The 18,171-nt window shown below is 40.1% G+C and overlaps 1 pseudogene; it reads left to right on the top strand.

The window, feature by feature from the left end:
* The window catches only part of LOC108697219, a 131,864-nt pseudogene that overhangs the window by 69,481 nt on the left and 44,212 nt on the right, over positions 1 to 18,171 (top strand).

Here is an 18,171-nt window from a genome sequence, read left to right as displayed (position 1 = left end):
AAATTTGTCGGTCATTACCTGTCCAAGTGTCTTAGGGTGCGTTGTCTCCAGTGCGGCTCTGGCTTGGCCTTGTGGACCAGTGGGTGTAATACTGCAATGGATGTGCCCCATATCATTCCCCACCAATACTGGGGCAGGAAGCTGATCCATGACTCCCATGATGTGCTGAATGGGCCCATTTCCAACATCCATAGTGACCTGGGCCACTGGTATCTCCCTTCTGGTGCCCCCAGCCAGCAGAATGTGAGCTGATTTTCCAGGTAAAATGTCTGCTGCTGTGAGAATGTGGGGCTCCACCAATGTGATATAGGACCCAGAATCCAGGAAACCTTCAACGGGTTTGCCATTGACCACTACTGGAATAACATGGTGAGGACGCTGATTTTGATCATTCCAATGTATCCCCATGATGACAAATTCTTTAGTATTTGTAATATCTGTGCAGTTGAAAGCAGGCATCTCTTGGGTGTATTCTTGGACAGCTTGTACTGCTCGCTGTTGGGCCACAGAGATCTCTCTTGTGAGTGCGGCAACTGGCCGAATTGAGGTAGCTCCTGGAACTCTGGGAGGATGTGGGCACTGGGCTTGTAAATGAGCCTTGGAACCACAGCGGAAACAGGTTCTACTAGTGTTTAAAGGTGTTCGTGGGGCTACCAAAGGGTATCTAACCACCGGTTGGGGAGGTCGAACGCCATTATTTTGTTGGCCCCCACTGCGTATAGGAACTGTTGAAGGCAAGGAGCTAAGACATCCATGACGAGCTTGAATTTGTCCCTCTATCCATTTATCTGCCAATTTTGCAGCCTCTTCTATAGTCTTAGGGGAACGGTCCCACACCCAGCCTCGGACCTCTGGGGAACATTTCTCTAAAAACTGCTCCAATAGACACAGTAGCCAAAGATCTTCCAAAGTTCTGACTTGACTGGTTGCGACCCACTGGTCAAAATTTCTCCTCAGTTTATTTCCAAAATCCCAGTAAGTGTCATTACTAACTTTATTTAGAGTTCGAAAAGAATGTCGGTATGACTCCGGGGAAATGGCATAGTTGTTTAAGAGAACCCGTTTCACTTCCTCATAGTCAGTCTGTTGTGGGTACAGCATTTCCCTGTACACATCATTTGCCTTGCCTGTAAGTTTACCCACCAGGATTTTTGTCCACTCTGTTTTAGGAACCTCATAATCCTCACACATTATTTCAAAAGTTCTTAAATAGGCATCAATACTTTCTTTTTCCTCATCAAAAGTAGGGAATGATGCATGTGTAAGTCTTACCACTGGGTTTTGAACCACTGGGCCCGGCTCCCCATCATGTGCAGACACTCTATGGGATGAGTGACGTGAAACCCTTCCCTGGCTTTCCTGAATGGTCAGCTCTAACAGTTTGAGCTTCTCAGCTCCAGTAAGATCAGCTCCCAAAGTCACCAGACGTGACCGATAGCGGTCCATAGTTGGGTCAGCATCTAATTGCTCAGGCCCTGTGATCTGAATCGTATGCCTCTTCCTCTAACTCATCTGAGGTGGAAAGATGGAGGTTTAATCCTTGTGGTGTACGTAGTTGAGATACTAAAGCATTTCCCATAGGCTCTAGCAAAATGTCTGCAACATCAGATTGTCCTGGACGATGGGTGATTGTATGTCGGGCTATAATGCCAGCCATTTGGCTCCTTGTAAACCCTGTGTAGTCAATGCCACGATTACGGCATAATCCCTGAAGGACAGGCAGACGTAGCTCAGCCAGTTCCCGTTCCATACTCATCTCTGGGTTCGTGACAATTAAGATGTCGTATCCCACCGCTGTTAGCCACCACTCTCTGTGACGTCACGTATGACAAGGCCACAAATGTTCACCAATTGGTTTCAGTGTTTTTATTACGCTACAATACAATTACAATAGGACAGCCAAATGGAACTCTCTCTCCATGCTGGGAAAATTCCTGATGTAAGTAAATCCACGGGTAGCTGGCTGGTAATTCTCCTCAACTGGAGTAATGTTCCACATTCCACATAGGACCACCAGTATATTCAACATGGACCAAGTACCAACCCCCCAATGTGCAGTTAGTAATCCAAAGGAATCTCTCTGTCCCCGGGTAGCCAATACTTACAATATCAGACATAGCACCGCAGCCACTATGTCCAACAACAACTCTGTAACAACTGCCTCTCCCAGGTCCTCTGTGTCCAGTTTGCAAATCCCCTGGGCTTAAGACCCCACCCCCTTGCTATCATTCCATTGGCTGGTCTTCCTCTTTACTCCCCCAGGGTGTAGCAGGAGTCCTGCCTTCCATTGTTCAAGCAGGCTGGTGTATGTGACCTGTAGCACATACTACAAGGTAACCACCAGCCTGTCCCCCTTAACCCATTGTCTCCTGGAGTGATTTATATACAGATATAGTCTGTTAAATGCTTGAGACCATAGCTTAGGTCTCCACAGTAAGCATTGAATTATGATCAGACAAAATATCACAACCAAAACTACTTCTATAACTGTTTGAACCCAACCTCCCACATCAGGGATCCAACTAGTAAGCCAGTCCCACCAACCTTCATCCTTATGTTCAGTAATGTTAGTGACTAAACTATGTAGAATACCTAATTGTTGGTTGATGGCATGAGAATGGTCAGAAAGGTTAAAACAACACATACCCTTAAAATATTGACAACCATGGTTATGCTTAAAAAGCAAATAATCAATGGCAGCCCTATTTTGTAGTACTGCATTTCTAATATCTCCAAAATCTGCTAAGAGACTAGGAATAGTTTTACTGGTAGCATTTATACTCTTGACCATAATACTAGCAATCTTATTAATTTGACGGCCTTGATATATGGTCAACCCAGGTATTGCAACCAGTGAAGCACCTAAAGCTATAATTTCTGATTTAGAAAACAAATGTAAGTCTGATTCACAATCAGATGGGAGTTGCTCATACGATGCCTCTCTTTTATAGCGCTGTATGGTCTGAGCTTGTAATATATGGCTTGTAGGGATAGTTAAACTAAGTCTGGTAAGTGCACAAGGCCCTCCAGAAATATTGGCTGGAATATAAGTAAAGGAGATGTTTCCACAAGAAAAGAACCATCCTTTTGGCAATGGGACAAAACTATCTAGACTGGGAGAGAGGATCGTATGATTACACATTAGTAGTAATGTTATTACATTCCTTCATAGTTCTAGAACATACTGATGGTTTGGGTCTTTTAGTATCAATCTTTGCCTGAATACATGCAGGAATCTTTTCACTATCACAAGTCATATTATAACACACATCTGCTGCAGTTATATGGTGAGTGATCAAAGAAAGAAAACTTTTTTTTTCATTTTTCTTGTAGCATTCTGATCTGCAACATATGCATAAACAGGTATATAAGTTTCAGTATCTGAGTCCTCAACATTTGAGTCATTATATTTTCTTTGAAATGTTGCTGTCAAAACTGTCGTGGGTGTGGGGATGGCAATAAAACAAGTCTCAATTAGTTCACCAGCACTTAGGACATCCTTTAAGCACATGTAGCTAGTGTTCAATATATTTTTAGCCATATACTCCCACAAATTGTCCCCTTGCAAAAACAGTGCCCTTTTAGATCTCTCTCTGCTCAGTTGATCTTGAGTTTATTATTCTCGTAAATAACATTTTTCTATTGGGACATAATCCCATTTCTCTTGACCTGGTCTGATACTAATACAACATTATCTTTTCCTGCTGCAATTACTTCAGCAGGTTCTGGTTGTTTATTTGGGTGCTGTATCCATATTTTTGCACCACTTTGAATTCCCGTAGCTCCAAAACCTTTATCACCTCTTATTGTTAACACAGTTGGAGGATTTCCTTTATTTATTGGCCCATGATAGACTGGCATAATGATTGTTTGAGCAATACGGTCTTTTGCTTGTATAAGTAAATCAGTATCACTTGAATTCAGTAAAATTACTTTGATTTACCTTGATAATCTGCATCAATAACTCCTCCTAATACTTGAATACCTTCAATAGCTAATCCTGATCTGGCACAAATTAATCCAAAATGTTTTTGAGGAATTTGAATTCCTATTCCTGTTTCAATAATTTGAACTTGTTGTGGAGCAACTGTATTTGCTGCATAAGCATGCAAATCTAAACCTGCAGCATCTGGCGTTGCTCTATAAGGGGCCAATGCTCCTTCTTTAATTTCCCAATAACTGACAGTAGCATGAACCTGTAATGGCTTTACTTGCAAATATGGGGTAAACATACGCATTAAAGGAGTTTCGTTCTCGGTAATTGGTCTGTTATTTAATATTTGCAAAGAACCCTGTATCTCTCCAATTTTTGTAAGTGCCATGACCTTGTTTCCTCAATTGCTATTTTAACAAACCATTCATCCTTTCTATTAACCCAGCAGCTTGTGGATAATATAGTATGTGATATATCCAATCAATGTTGTTGTTATAACAATACTCTTGTATCATTTTTCCTTTAAAATGTGATCCGTTATCACTTTGTATTTGTAAAGGCAAACCATAATATTGTATTATCAATTCCAGAGTCTTGATTGTATTTATCTGGATAGCTCTTTTGCAAGGAAAACCTATTAAATAACCTGAAAATGTATCTACATTGTAAATATGTAAATACTGTTATAGTTGGACGGTTAAAAATGCCTCCCATGGAATTACCTCCTGCTGTTAAGACTGAAGAATGAAACATACATACTCACATCCTCTACTATTTGGCAATGGACCAATATAATCTATTTGCCATATTTGACCAGGTAGTTTACCCCTTGCAATCTGTCCTCTCATAGTATGTGGTATTGGTCTATGCTGTGTATGTTGGCATATGGGACATTCTGAAATCACTGTTTTAATTATATCATATGGGATACCTATTCCCCGTGATTGCGCCCTTCTATACGTGGTTTTTCTCCTAAGTGTCCACTTTTCTGATGTGCCCAGGAAGCCAAACCTTTAAGGTCTATATCATCAATGGGCTGGGTCTCTGCTTCAGCAACTTTTGCTTTTTCATCTGTAATAGGGTTGAATTAATGTTCTAATGAATCAATAGGACGATGCGCATCAACATGAAATACAGTAACATTTGTTTTCAATACAATATCCCATATCTCCTGCCATAAATCCTTACCCCAGATCTCTTTTGCGTGAGCTTTCCATTGATGTTTTTGCCAAGTAGGCAACCAGGTAGTTAACCCATTAGCTACCGACCACGAGTCTGTGTATAGATTACAGTCTCCTAAATTTTCTTGCTTTAAAGTTTGAAAAACAGCATATAATTCTGCATACTGACTGCTTTGACTAACTCTTGTATCAGTTATCTCTTTATGCCCTCCCGGAATTCCGTATTGTTTCATTCTTCAGTCTTAACAGCAGGAGGTAATTCCACGGGAGGCATTTTTAACCATCCAACTATAACAGTATTTACATATTTACAATTACGAACACCAAACTGGTATTGGCCATCAGGCAAATCTAATTGCATTCCTTTTAAGATATCTATACCTATTATGTGTTCTTTAATAGGTACAATCAACACACAATATTTCTTTTTAGGAAGTTGTCCAATTTTTAATTCAACCATAGCCTGTGCACCAAGGGTCTGTTTTCCCCCCAAATCCAGTAATAGTGACTTGTTGCCCTTTATAATATTTTGGATTCCCAGCAATTATAGTGGCCTCCGCTCCCGTATCAACTAGGGCTTGTACTTTTTGTATATTTCCATTATTCCAATATATATATCTAAATTAAAGTACGGGTGGTCATCTACATGCTGTATACGCCCTATTACTGGAGCTTGACCTGATCCCTAATCTGATTTAAATCGCTGAGCCTGAGACAGATCAGCCCAGGGATATATCCCTTTTGACTCTTCCCTCAACTCTTGTACTTTTGATTCAGTAGAGGTCGTAACCTCCTCTTTATCTTGTTTTCCCACACTTTTATTTTGATTTTTATGCAAGCCCTGTTTTTTGTACAATCTCCACATTTCCATAGTATCTATTCCATCTATCTCGTCTATTATGACTCCATCTCTCATTAGGGCATTAAACATGTCCCTTCTGGGGACTCTATCACCAAAATTTCCCTTCTGATTGTTATCCTTTTTATTATCCCTGTCCTTGTACCTATCCTTGGGACCCCAATCTCCTAGATCTCCAAGCTCTCGAATGGACTCAATAACATGCTGTAAAGGCTGCCCTGTCTCATTAACGAGCAGCGTCATAATAACATTTTTATATGCTGGCTGAGCAAGCTTAATCATTTTGTTTCTAATTTGTACAGTTAAGGGAGTATCCAGTACTTGATCTGCTTGCCCAACAAATACTGCAGTTTTCATACCTTCCTCTTTTATTCGCTGTATACAATCCCTCAAAGTATACCAAGATTTATCATTAGCCGGCCAATCTGACTCCATCTGATAACGCCTGGATGCACCACTAGCAGCCAATGCTAACATTGAGGACATATTTGCACCCTGAAAATTACAAAACTCATCCTGCACAGTTGCCTCATTAGACAATAGACAGAACTTACGTGAGTCTCCATTATCCAAATTAACTCCAGCAGCCCCTCCCTCATATAACCGCACTAGCCAGGATATGAGGGGCTCTGATGATTTTTGTTTAAACCTATCATGTAAATCTGTTACTTCTTGCTGTGTAAAATCTTCTAAGGTGGTAGTATTTACAACCCCACATGGTGCATTTACTGCTTTTCTCCGTTCAATTGGTTTGGCTACAGCATGAAACTCATTTGAGTACTGTTGTATGTTTTCACACAAGGTTTCCCTATCATCCTCTGATTCATCACTAGTATCCCAAATATTGCCATCCCACTCATCTGGATCCCAATCAACTCCTGCCTTAGCAATTAGTTTGGATACTTTCTTCATATTAATTTTTCCTTTACGCTTTCGATATTTATACTTTGCACATCGCACAGCGGCCGTTTCGGCAACTTGCTGATACGTGTCAGCTTTATCCATTAATAATTTATTTTGGCACTGCAACACTGTAACCCGACTCTTTAAGTCAAGTATTTATTTTTCAAACTGAGAAATACGTGCTGTTAACTCTGAACAATCACTATGCTGCTTGCGATACGCAGACAGCAAAATCCACCCCCATCTTCCTAAAGCACACAACTCCTGTCCTTTTTCTAAGGATACTTTCCTTTCCTTTACTTTCTGTAAACATGTAACTACGTTAATTGGACTAGCATCTTTCAATTGATGCACCCAATCCTCACACAATCCTGCACCATTAGACCACTCAGTGGCAATAATTTTACATGAAGTATCATCCCAACCAGGGATGTCTACAATATTTACAGCTATTATTCTTTCTCTTAAACATTTTATCTTATTCTCGAACCCCGCTCCTGGTACCAAAATGTCTTGCTACAAGTTCCCTTCGCAGACTTATAACAAACTAAAACTCTTACTGAGCACTTCCCCCAGCAGACTTATCAAATATAGGGGTGGAAATTAAAGAAGAATAATATATTGTAAGAAAAGTAATACAATACCGATTGAAGACAACGCAACGTCTAGCCAAGCTTCCCTTGGCAGACTTCTGAGAGGAACATCAGCTGGGGGACCCCGGGCCCAAATCAAATACAGCGACTCCCAGAGCACATCAATCGGCCAATGGTCCTTACAAGACCAATTATTCTACACAACATGTCTGCTTGTAGATGAAGTCCCGAAGCCCCCCCAGCTGAGCTCCTTTTTATATTGGTACAATAGCAAAGTAATAGATCATTACACATAGACATATATAATAATAATAATGGCTACATGCCCAGGACATGGCCATGAGAATGACCATGAAAATGGAAATAACCATGCGAATGAAAATAATTGCTGTGTATAATTGCTGTGTATTTTGTTTATAACTATGTGAATAAGATATGAGCTTCCTCCTTAATAAACATATTTATATGTTTATGAGTCTATTACCTTAACTCCTACTATTCCTTGTTCTCCTGCTAATGTCAGTACATCCATTTTATAGCTAAGGAGCCATATTGAATGCACTTAATCACACTCACATTCATACATGGCCTGCCATGTCACATTTGTATCACAATTATTATGGCAGGTTTTAGCAGAAGTATTTTCGGATTCGAATTATACCCAGCTTCTGGGTATAATAAATCTTGAATTTGAGGGTAAAAATCCTCAAATTCAAGATTTATTATACCCAGAAGCTGGGTATAATTCGAATCCAAAAATCTGGGCATGTAGCCATTATTATTATTACATATGTCTAAGGTTTTTTTCCCTTTAAAACTGGACTAGAATAATTTGAGTTTTAGTAAATAACCCCCTTAGTGTGGGCACATCACATGTTGCACTGAATAACTTAACTCGTTCCCACCCAATACTTTAAAAGTTCAAAGTAATTAAATAGTTTACAATTTGGTACAGATAGTTGACTTCTACATGACCTCTACAGCTTTTAAAGGCCTTTTTACATTACAATTTTCTGTGGTTTTTCACTTGATGAATATTGAAATTTTTGTATTTTGAAACATTTTTCACATGCAAGATTTTCATCTTAAAAAAGTTTGAATTGTGGGGGGAAAAATTAGTTATTAAATTGGCCCTTAGGTTTTGGCGTGATTTCGGTTTTTGCACAAAAAACTCACAAACTCAAATTTTAACTTAATTTGAATCTCAAATGTAAAACTTTGCCATCTAAAAGCTTGCACGGTCATGTAGAAGTCAAAGGGTGTTGTTGTAGGCAAAATTTTTATTGAATTTGGATTTGTTAATAAATAATGTAACATTCATGTAAACCTCTTAAATTTAAATTTTGACAAATAAGGCTCTTATTTTAAGTAAATATGGATAGTATTTATAAAATAAAATGCTGTTATGATCTGATATATTCTATTTTGTTTCAATTAATTTGGTTCAGTCCAGGGGATTAAAATTAAATACGTGTATATATTTCTAGTCCTCTTACAAAAATCAAAGAAAAAAGTTCAAGAACAGAGATATAATACATGCTAAAATATGTCCATGTATCTAACAAGGAGATTGTTTCTTGAGTCATTTGAAAATGTTTTTTTCATTGTAGGCTGAGAGAGCAAGAAGCTTTGGTGCCATAGTATACTGCATAGGTGTTAAAGACTTTAATGAAACACAGGTATGTATGTAAACAGACACACAGAAAGTGTGAATTATTATGCTGTGTCCCATTATTTTTCTGTTTGCCAGGTACTCAGACAGAGAGACCCCTGACATCAATGCAGATTTATACCATTTCTCTTTTAAATTGTGATATTTCTTTAATGTCACAATGTCAATATGCTGAAAATTATATCATAGTTATATTATTTAATAATATAAATATAATATGTGCACATTTGAAGAGGTAGTTTAAAAGGAAAGTAAGGTAAGACTCTTATCAACACATTTGCAAAAAAAATACGTCTGTGAGTTCAATCTTTTGATCTAAATGGAATCTAAATGCTAGCTGATCCACCTCTACAATTTGCCTCAGAGGAGAAAATAAATCTATGCTGTCCCAAACAAAACAGTATCTGGATCAATTTTTTGCTAAAAGCTGATTTCAGTAACCTGATATTTTTCCACTTGCTAAAAAGATTTCTGATCCTTTCTTCAAATTACCCTAGTAACCATGTATTGATTTGCATAAGAGGCTCAAATATGAATAGGAGAGGACCTGAATAGAAAGCTGAGAAATAAAAAAGCAGCAGAAACATTAAATTTGCTACTTTATAGGATATCTGTTTTTTAGATGAGGTCAGTGGACCTCCATTTGGAAGCTGGGAAAGTGTCAGGAGATGGTGCTCCCGTCTCCGGGGGGGTCACGTCCAAGATGGCAGCTTCCATGGACCATGTGGAACGACGCAGGTGCCTTGACGCTGGCGCGATGACATCACATGCTTGGTGTGAAAATTTGAAATAAGAAGACGCAGAGGTTAAGGGTTCAATGCCAGATTATAGGATTTGTTTGTCTGCATTCCTGGGTTTTCCTAAATTCCTTATATCCTGATTCTTGGAGTTTTGACCTTTGCCTGAACTCTGGACTTAGCCTATTAAACTATTGCCTTTATCCAGTTTATTCTTAATCCCTTTGGTTACCGCAAACTTGAACTTTGCCTGAAGCTTCCTCCTTGGTCCGGGCTTCTCCATTAGGAGCCGAACATTATAAGCGGGCCATGGACCCCACTAAGGAAACTGCCGAATGTGGAAAGAACTCTCCCGGGGTTGGCGAATCGCATTGAAGCTTATGAAGCTCAGCAAAAGAGAGACTAGGAGACTATATGCCTTCTGTGGCTCTGGTCACCGGAAATCCTCCCGCGGCTGTTACTCCTCCTTCAGCGACTTCATCGGCTTGTGAACCCCGCATTCCTCCACCACCATGCTATAATGGGGATCCTCAAGCCTGCAGAGGTTTTGTTACTCAGTGTCTGATCCAGTTAGAGTATCAACCCTCACAGTACTCCAGTGAACGAGCCAAGGTCGTACCTATCCCCTCTCTCCTGCTGAAACCTCTGCGATGAGGGAATATACTCAAGGTAACCTCCAGCGAGGATTTATTAGACCTTCATCTTCTCCTGCAGGGGCTGGGTTCTTCTTTGTGGAGAAGAAGGATGGTGAATTGTGTCCCTGTATTGATTACAGAGGCCTTAAAGGACAAGGAAATACAAAAAAATAAAATCCCATTTTTACTTTCTTTAATGAAAAAGAAACCTATCTCCAATATACTTTAATTAAAAAATGTTTTTATAAGAAACCTGACTGTATGCAGTGAAATTCTCCCTTCATTGACTGCTGTGGATAGGAATTGTCAGATTGTCCCTAACTGCTGAGCAGGGAAACAATCATACTTATGAACAGCAGGGGGAGCCCCTGCCTTACTTACCAGCCATGCAGCATTCAAGCAGCGTTGTTTATGATGATCCCTAAGCAGCCCAGACCACACTGAGTTACAAGATGACAGCCCCTTGTGGCCAACTTTGAAAGCATAAATCATTTGTTTGATTAGGCTTGTGGTGAAGTAAGTCCATTCTTATGTTTGGTATACAAAATACAGCATTTCTAGACTTATTCTATTTTAGACTTTCCTTGTCCTTTAACAAGATCACAGTTGAAAACCATTATCCTCTGCCTTTCAACTCAGAGGGGCTAAGAGCTTCACTAAGTTTGATCTTCGAGGAGTTTACAATCTAATCCACATCTGAGAGGGTGATGAATGGAACATGGCATTCAACACCAGAGATGGGCATGAATATCTGGTAATATACTTCTGGTTCTCTGCAACGCCCCTGCCGTCTTCCAAGAATTTGTAAATTACATCTTCAGAGAATGTCTGGGGCAATCCATAGTCGTGTATTTGGATGACATTTTAATCTTCTCCAAAGACTTGGAAAGTCACCAAATCCAGGTGAGAGAAGTTCTCTTCCGTCTGAGAGAAAACTCCCTTTTTGCCAAGTTGGAGAAGTGTGTCTTTGAGGTGCCTAAAATTCCCTTCCTGGGTTACATTATCTCTCATGAGGGATTTGAGATGGATCCTTCTAAAGTTACGGCAATTCAAGACTGGCCTTTCCCCACAAGTACGAAGGTCATACAAAGATTTGTAGATTTCGCTAACTACTACCAACAATTTATCAAGGGGGTTCTCCTCCCGTATCACTCCTGTCTTGGCTCTCATCTGGAAAGGAGGAAAACCTAATGCCTGGCCCCCTCATGCTCTGGAGGGCTTTCAGTCCTTGAAAGATTAATTCACCTCTGCTCCTGTCCTCCGACATCCTGATCTTCTGCAACTCTTCTTCATTGAAGTAGATGCTTCCAATGTCGGAGCTGGAGCCATTCTCTCTCAGTGAAAATTCACAGATGGGAAACTACTACTACTATGAATTTGTACCAAAAAGAAAGGAACTGCAAAGAAGAGCTAACGAGGTCGCACAGCCTTATTAATAATATAATTAGATTGTGTGTGTAACCTGAAATGAATAATTATTGCCTTAAAGGATGTTTTTGATGAGTGCAAATAAATTCATTCAAAATAAATTCATTGTGTCCACACTTTGATGTGTTGTCATTATTATATTTTGAGATAAACAATAAATAGTTAATAAAGGGCAATAGTGTAAGGGGTGCTAATTACATAAGCAACAGTTCATATTCCACTAGTCTGTAGAAGAAGGAATCACTCAATAAAACATAACATTTAATAGTTCATTTAAAATCAGAAGAGGGATTTAATGAAATATAAAAACACTTAAAAATATGATGTATCCCGATCTGGTTTTACAGTTATAAGGATTGCATTATATCTGAGTAATGAAAATACTGGTCCCACCTTGATCATTACATCAGCCTATTTGCCCTCTTATAGTAGTATGAATTGGGGTGGGGAGCAGGAGGGTGTCTTTAGTAAAAGAAATTAGGTAGCTCCCATTGTGGGAAAAACAACGGACAAACCAACACCTTGTGTGCTGGACCTTGAAGTATCGCACAAGTGTTAATTCCAAAATGGTGTGCAGGGAGAGTAAACTGACACTTTGTCCTCTCAGAGGCACCTAAGTGGGTATGGCCTATTCCCTATGTCTTGTGTTAAAGCAACACCAAAAGTTTGGACATGAACACAATAGGTTAAATAACCCAAGGTAGTTGTCACGGTCGGCACCCAACACCAGAACAAAACACCAGGCACCCTGGTCTCGGCTCGTGCTTCACCAGTAGTGTGACCGCCTTTGGGCCTCGGGAGGAGCCCTTGGTTTACTTGGATGCCACCTGGACTTAAATGAGAGGTGCAAGATGAGGGTTCTGGATAAGCAGAGGGGCACGACAGTAAAGCAAAGTCTTTGGACAGAAGAACGTAGTACATGGCGTTTAGGCAAAAGAGTAGTCAGATCAGGCCGGGTCGAGGCAGGCAGAGAATAAACGTTATCAGCCAGGCAAGGGTCAAACCAGGAAGTCAATCAGAGGGTTAATCAGAGGAGGTAGTCGGTAATCAGGCAAGGGTCAGGATCCAGAGGTCAGAATAGTCAAAAGCCAGGCAAGGGTCACAAACAGGAATCAAACAAGTTCAGGATACGAAATAGCAAAAGCTCAGAAGCATCAGGTAAAAACCTATCACAGGCAAACTTCCACAGCCCTAATGGCCTTTAAATAGCATTTTGAATTACGCGCCATTGCGCGCTGACGTCACTACGTCAGCGCGCCTGCGCCTTTAAATTACACAGGAGCGCGCCGCGCGCGCCTTAAGACGGCGGCCTAAAAGAAGCTCCTCGCTGTGACGGGCGTCCCTGCCGAGGGGGCGGCAGGCGTCCCTGCCGTCCCCCCACTAGACCACCAGGTACGTTCCTTACAGTAGTGCATACAAACGGAGGACAGTGTACAGTGTACTGTACCTTGCAGTATTATATATGTTTCCAATACGGTGTGCATAGAGTAACTGGCTGTAACAGTCGGCACCCAACACCAGAACAAACACCAGGCACCCTGGTCTCCCTGGTCTCGGCTCATGCTTCACCAGTAGTGTGACCGCCTTTGGGCCTCGGGAGAAGCCCTCGGCTGACTTGGATGCCACCTGGACTTAAATGAGAGGTGCAAGATGAGAGTTCTGGATATGCAGAGGGGCACGACTGTAGAGCAAAGTCTTTGGACAGAAGGTCGTAGTACAAGGCGTTTAGGCAAAAGAGTAGTCAGATCAGGCCGGGTCGAGGCAGGCAGAGAATAAACGTTATCAGCCAGGCAAGGGTCAAACCAGGAAGTCAATCAGAGGGTTAATCAGAGGAGGTAGTCGGTAATCAGGCAAGGGTCAGGATCCAGAGGTCAGAATAGTCAAAAGCCAGGCAAGGGTCACAAACAGGAATCAAACTAGTTCAGGATACGAAATAGCAAAAGCTCAGAAGCACCAGGTAAAAACCTATCACAGGCAAACTTCCACAGCCCTAATGGCCTTTAAATAGCATTTTGAATTACGCGCCATTGCGAGTAGTAAAACAGCCAGGCAGGGTCAAACACAGGAATCAAACAGACTAGAAGCTTAACAGCACAAAGTACAAGGCACCAGGAACAAAACCTATCACGGGCAACCATAAAGTAACAAATGCCCCTTTAAATATTTTTGAATTTGGCGCCAGCGCCTTTAAATAGCGAGAATGCGAGTGGCGCGCGCACTAGGGAGGAAGCCGGCAAGAGGAGCGCCGCGACGGGCGTCCCCACCGCACCACTAGACCACCAGGGTAAGTGTTCTTGACACTAGCGCTTTGTCCTCTCAGAGGCACCTAAGTAAGTGTGGCCTATTCCCTATCGCTAGTGCAAATGCAACACCAAAAAGTTGGAAACGGGCAAAGCCCAAAATTAAGTCTGTGCGAGTGCTGGTAACAACATCACCGGTCTGTCCAATGCTACCTTCGTTATTAGAGGGAAACTGCTGCCACCATTCAGCCCACCCTCCAGAGTGCCTCCTCCCCACCCTTAGAACGCTCAATAGAGCAAAGGCCTGACGTACCTTTCGCCTGTATAGGCTTTCTCAAAGGCACTCTTTAGCTCTTGTTTGCAGTTCCTTTCTTTTTGGTACAAATTCATGTTTATTTTTAAGAACTGTCTGCACATCTAAAATTAAAGGACTTCTAAACAGTGGGTGGGTGGTTAGAAGGTGCAGAAAAACCAAGAAACCCAATTTGTAAACTACTGCTACTACCCTTGTACTTCTCGAAGAAATTCTCTGCTGCCGAGCAAAATTACGACATTGGGAATTGTGAGCTTCTGGCACTTAAACTTGCACTCGAGGAGTGGCGACACTTCCTGGAGGGAGCATCTCACCCAGTCACCATTTATACTAATCATAAAACTTGGAATTCATCCAGACTCTCAAGAGACTGAATCCTCACCAGGCTCGGGGGCACTCTTCAATTTTGTCCTTACATACCACCTGGGCTCTAGAAATCAAAAGGCAGATGCCCTATCCAGGAGCATTGTTGCTGAGGGGTGCATCGGTGAAGTTCAATTGTCAATTGTTCCTCCCACAAAAATAATTGCTTCCTTATTCTCTCAATTGACCAGACAGATCCTATCTGTCCAGTCCTCTGTTCCTGCTGATACCCACATAGACATGGTATACGTGCCACACAAGTTCTGCCTTCCCATCCTTCAGCAAAGCCACTGTTCCAAGCAAGCTGGACATCCAGGTACCCAAAAGACCTTTGAGCTTGTTAGTCGACTCCTGAAGTGGCCAACTCTTCAGAAGGATGTAAAAGACTTTGTGGCGGCCTGTGCCATTCCAAGTCTAGTCATTCTCGCAATTGCAGTCTATTGCAACCTCTACCCATTCCTTCCTGTCCTTGGACTCAATTAGCTATGGACTTTATTGTCGAACTACCACCTTCTAAGGGGAACACTATAATATGGGTAGTTATTGACCGTTTCAGTAAGATGACACACTTTATTCCTCCCCAATGCTGGCGTGATGATGTCCCGTGCTTAGCGCAAAAATTTGAAATAAGAGGTTGCGGGTTCAATTCCCGATTACAGGATTTGTTTGTCTGCATTCCTTGGTGTTCCTAAATTCCTTATACCCTGATTCTTGAACTTTTGACCTTTGCCTGAACGCTGGACTTTGATTCTTTGCCGCCAGCCTATTGAACTATTGCCTGTATCCTGACTGTTTATTCTTGATACCTTTGGTTACTGTGAACTTGAACTGTGTCCTGAAGCTTCCTCCTTGGTCCAGACTTCTCCGCTAGGAGCCGATAGGCCCCTGATGGAAAGAGACAGAAGAAAAATGCAAATAATTTAAAAAGACTATAAAAAATAAATAATGATTAGCAATTGTAAAGTGGCTTAGAATTGGTCTATAACATACTAAAAGTTAATTAAAGGTGAACTCCCCTTTAAAATATTTAAGTACTTCCAATACTGTATACAGCTGTGAACACTATTATAATATGCTTTAAAAAAAACAACACATCAATGATTGATAATATTATATAAGAATACTTCCAGCAGCCAACATTTTAAAGAGATAGACAGAGAAAGCCTTGGGCAATGAAGCAGATTTATATGGACAGATAAAGGATAGAAAGAACAGGAATGTCATCAGCTAACAAATAAATAGACTGGGCAAAAGAAAAGGCTTACAGTGATCATTTATTTACTATTTTATTAACAAGTTTGAAGGCATTTTGTACAGCACTATGTAAAACTTTCAATTCAAGCTAACAATGTCATGAGATAATAATATCCTGCACTCTTTGCTAACAACATACATTTTTACCACAGCTCTCTACCATTGCTGATAGCATTGACCATGTGTTTCCTGTAACTGGAGGCTTTCATGCTCTACAGTGAGTTATTGACTCTGGAAGTTCATATTTAATAAGAAAAGAGAAGTAGAAATAATCATTGCTAAAAATAAACATTTAAAAAAAGATTTTCTGCATCATCATAGTCATCCAGACATTCATCCACCAACAGATTTGATTTATTTAAGTAAGGGGGACTCAAAACAGTCTGTAAATCCTGCATTTGATTTGTTCAGTAGTTTTAATTAGTCACCCAATACTTTGATTTATTAACCTCACTTTTTTCACTGTAAACAATGGGCCAACCTTAGATGAAGTATATGCAGATTTTGATACCAAGTTTAGAGCATTGCTACATAGTAAGTAAATCAGTTGATATGTTGTGCTTAAAATGACAATATAAACACCTGTGTTTACCCTAAGCAGAATAAATAGGATGTCATTTAATTTATTCAAATGTATAAAATCCAAATAAATCCTTTTGACCATTACTGCCATCAAATCCATCACCCTGGAATCAGAAAAGTAAGCTCAACTAGAGATAATGAGCTCTTTATAAACAGCGTAATGCACTGCTGATTCAAACAGCCATCCATTTAGAACAGGGAAGGCTGACTGTAAAGTTGAAATGCATCTGCTGAAAGGGTATAAAATTAACTGTTTTACATTTTGCTTTGCTTTGAGGCAAAAAATACAATAGGCCAAGCCTTGGTCTCTCAAGTGGCAGATTCTTGAGCACATCACATGGCTCAGAGTCTATATCGAAGTCACATACCACTTTTGGCAGAGATTTCACTGCACCTCACCCACAAAATTCTCGATTGCATTTGGCCAGGTAATAAAGTTTTAAAGGCACATGTCAAAGTTGTTGAAATAAAGCATTTTTTTCTTTGACATGCAGTTGGAAAAGCTATTGGTTTTGTAAAAGTTGGATTTTAAAGTGAGGGTTGGGTAATGTTCTGCAAATAAGTAGATTACTTCAAAAAAAGTCTACTAATAACATTTCTGGGCTGCATTGATTTCAAACAGCATTTAAATAAATTAAACAAGATTAGCCCTTCTACCTGTATTTTAGAACTGTCCCCAAACATTCTTACCATCTGGTAATATTAGGGGTATATTTATCATGCTGTGTAAAACGAAATTCACCAAAAAATGGCAGATTTGATGCTGTTATTTTATATTGCTTCTGGAAGAAGTCACATAAGAAAAAATCCATAAAAATGTTACGCCATATTTTCCCGGCAAATCGTGATGGCGTATTATCCTGTCTTATTTATGCAGTATAATAAGTATGCCCCTTAGGGTATTGGAAGATGCACTGGAAATATTGTGGTTTATACAGTGCCTTTAAATGAAGTATACTCATTTTAAATGGGTTTCTATGAGTAATTGCAAATTGAGCACTTATGTTTGAAAATATGTTTCATATGTTTCATATATATTGCTTATGTTTCTTTTAGTTAGCAATGCATTGATACCTGTAAAAAAAGTTACCTGTAATAGAATCCATGCTTACTGACATCACTGGCTATTAAGCAGAATTTACGTATTGTTATATAAAATAACTAGGTCAAGATTCTTGCCTAATTTTATCTCAAATGTCAAATGAGTGTTGTGTGTTTTTCAGATACTTAGGAAGTCTTGTATTGAAATTCTTGCTGTTGAGCCATCAACTGTCTGTGCAGGGAGTGAGTACAATAATAAAAGCAAGAATAGCAAGAACATGGGGCAGTCAAACTATATTCCTTGGAACTTTATATTACTTTATATTACAACTGTGCTTATTAAACTGTGAGGCTGACAAATAAAATGTTTGGAATCCCCCAGAAATGTTTTAGTTAGAAATGTATACTTTTGTTCACAAAATTAGCATGATATAAA

The sequence above is a fragment of the Xenopus laevis genome, chromosome 7S (assembly GCF_017654675.1).
Source record: "Xenopus laevis strain J_2021 chromosome 7S, Xenopus_laevis_v10.1, whole genome shotgun sequence".
Taxonomy (NCBI): Eukaryota; Metazoa; Chordata; class Amphibia; order Anura; family Pipidae; genus Xenopus; species Xenopus laevis.
This window is presented reverse-complemented; position numbering and strand designations above follow the sequence as displayed.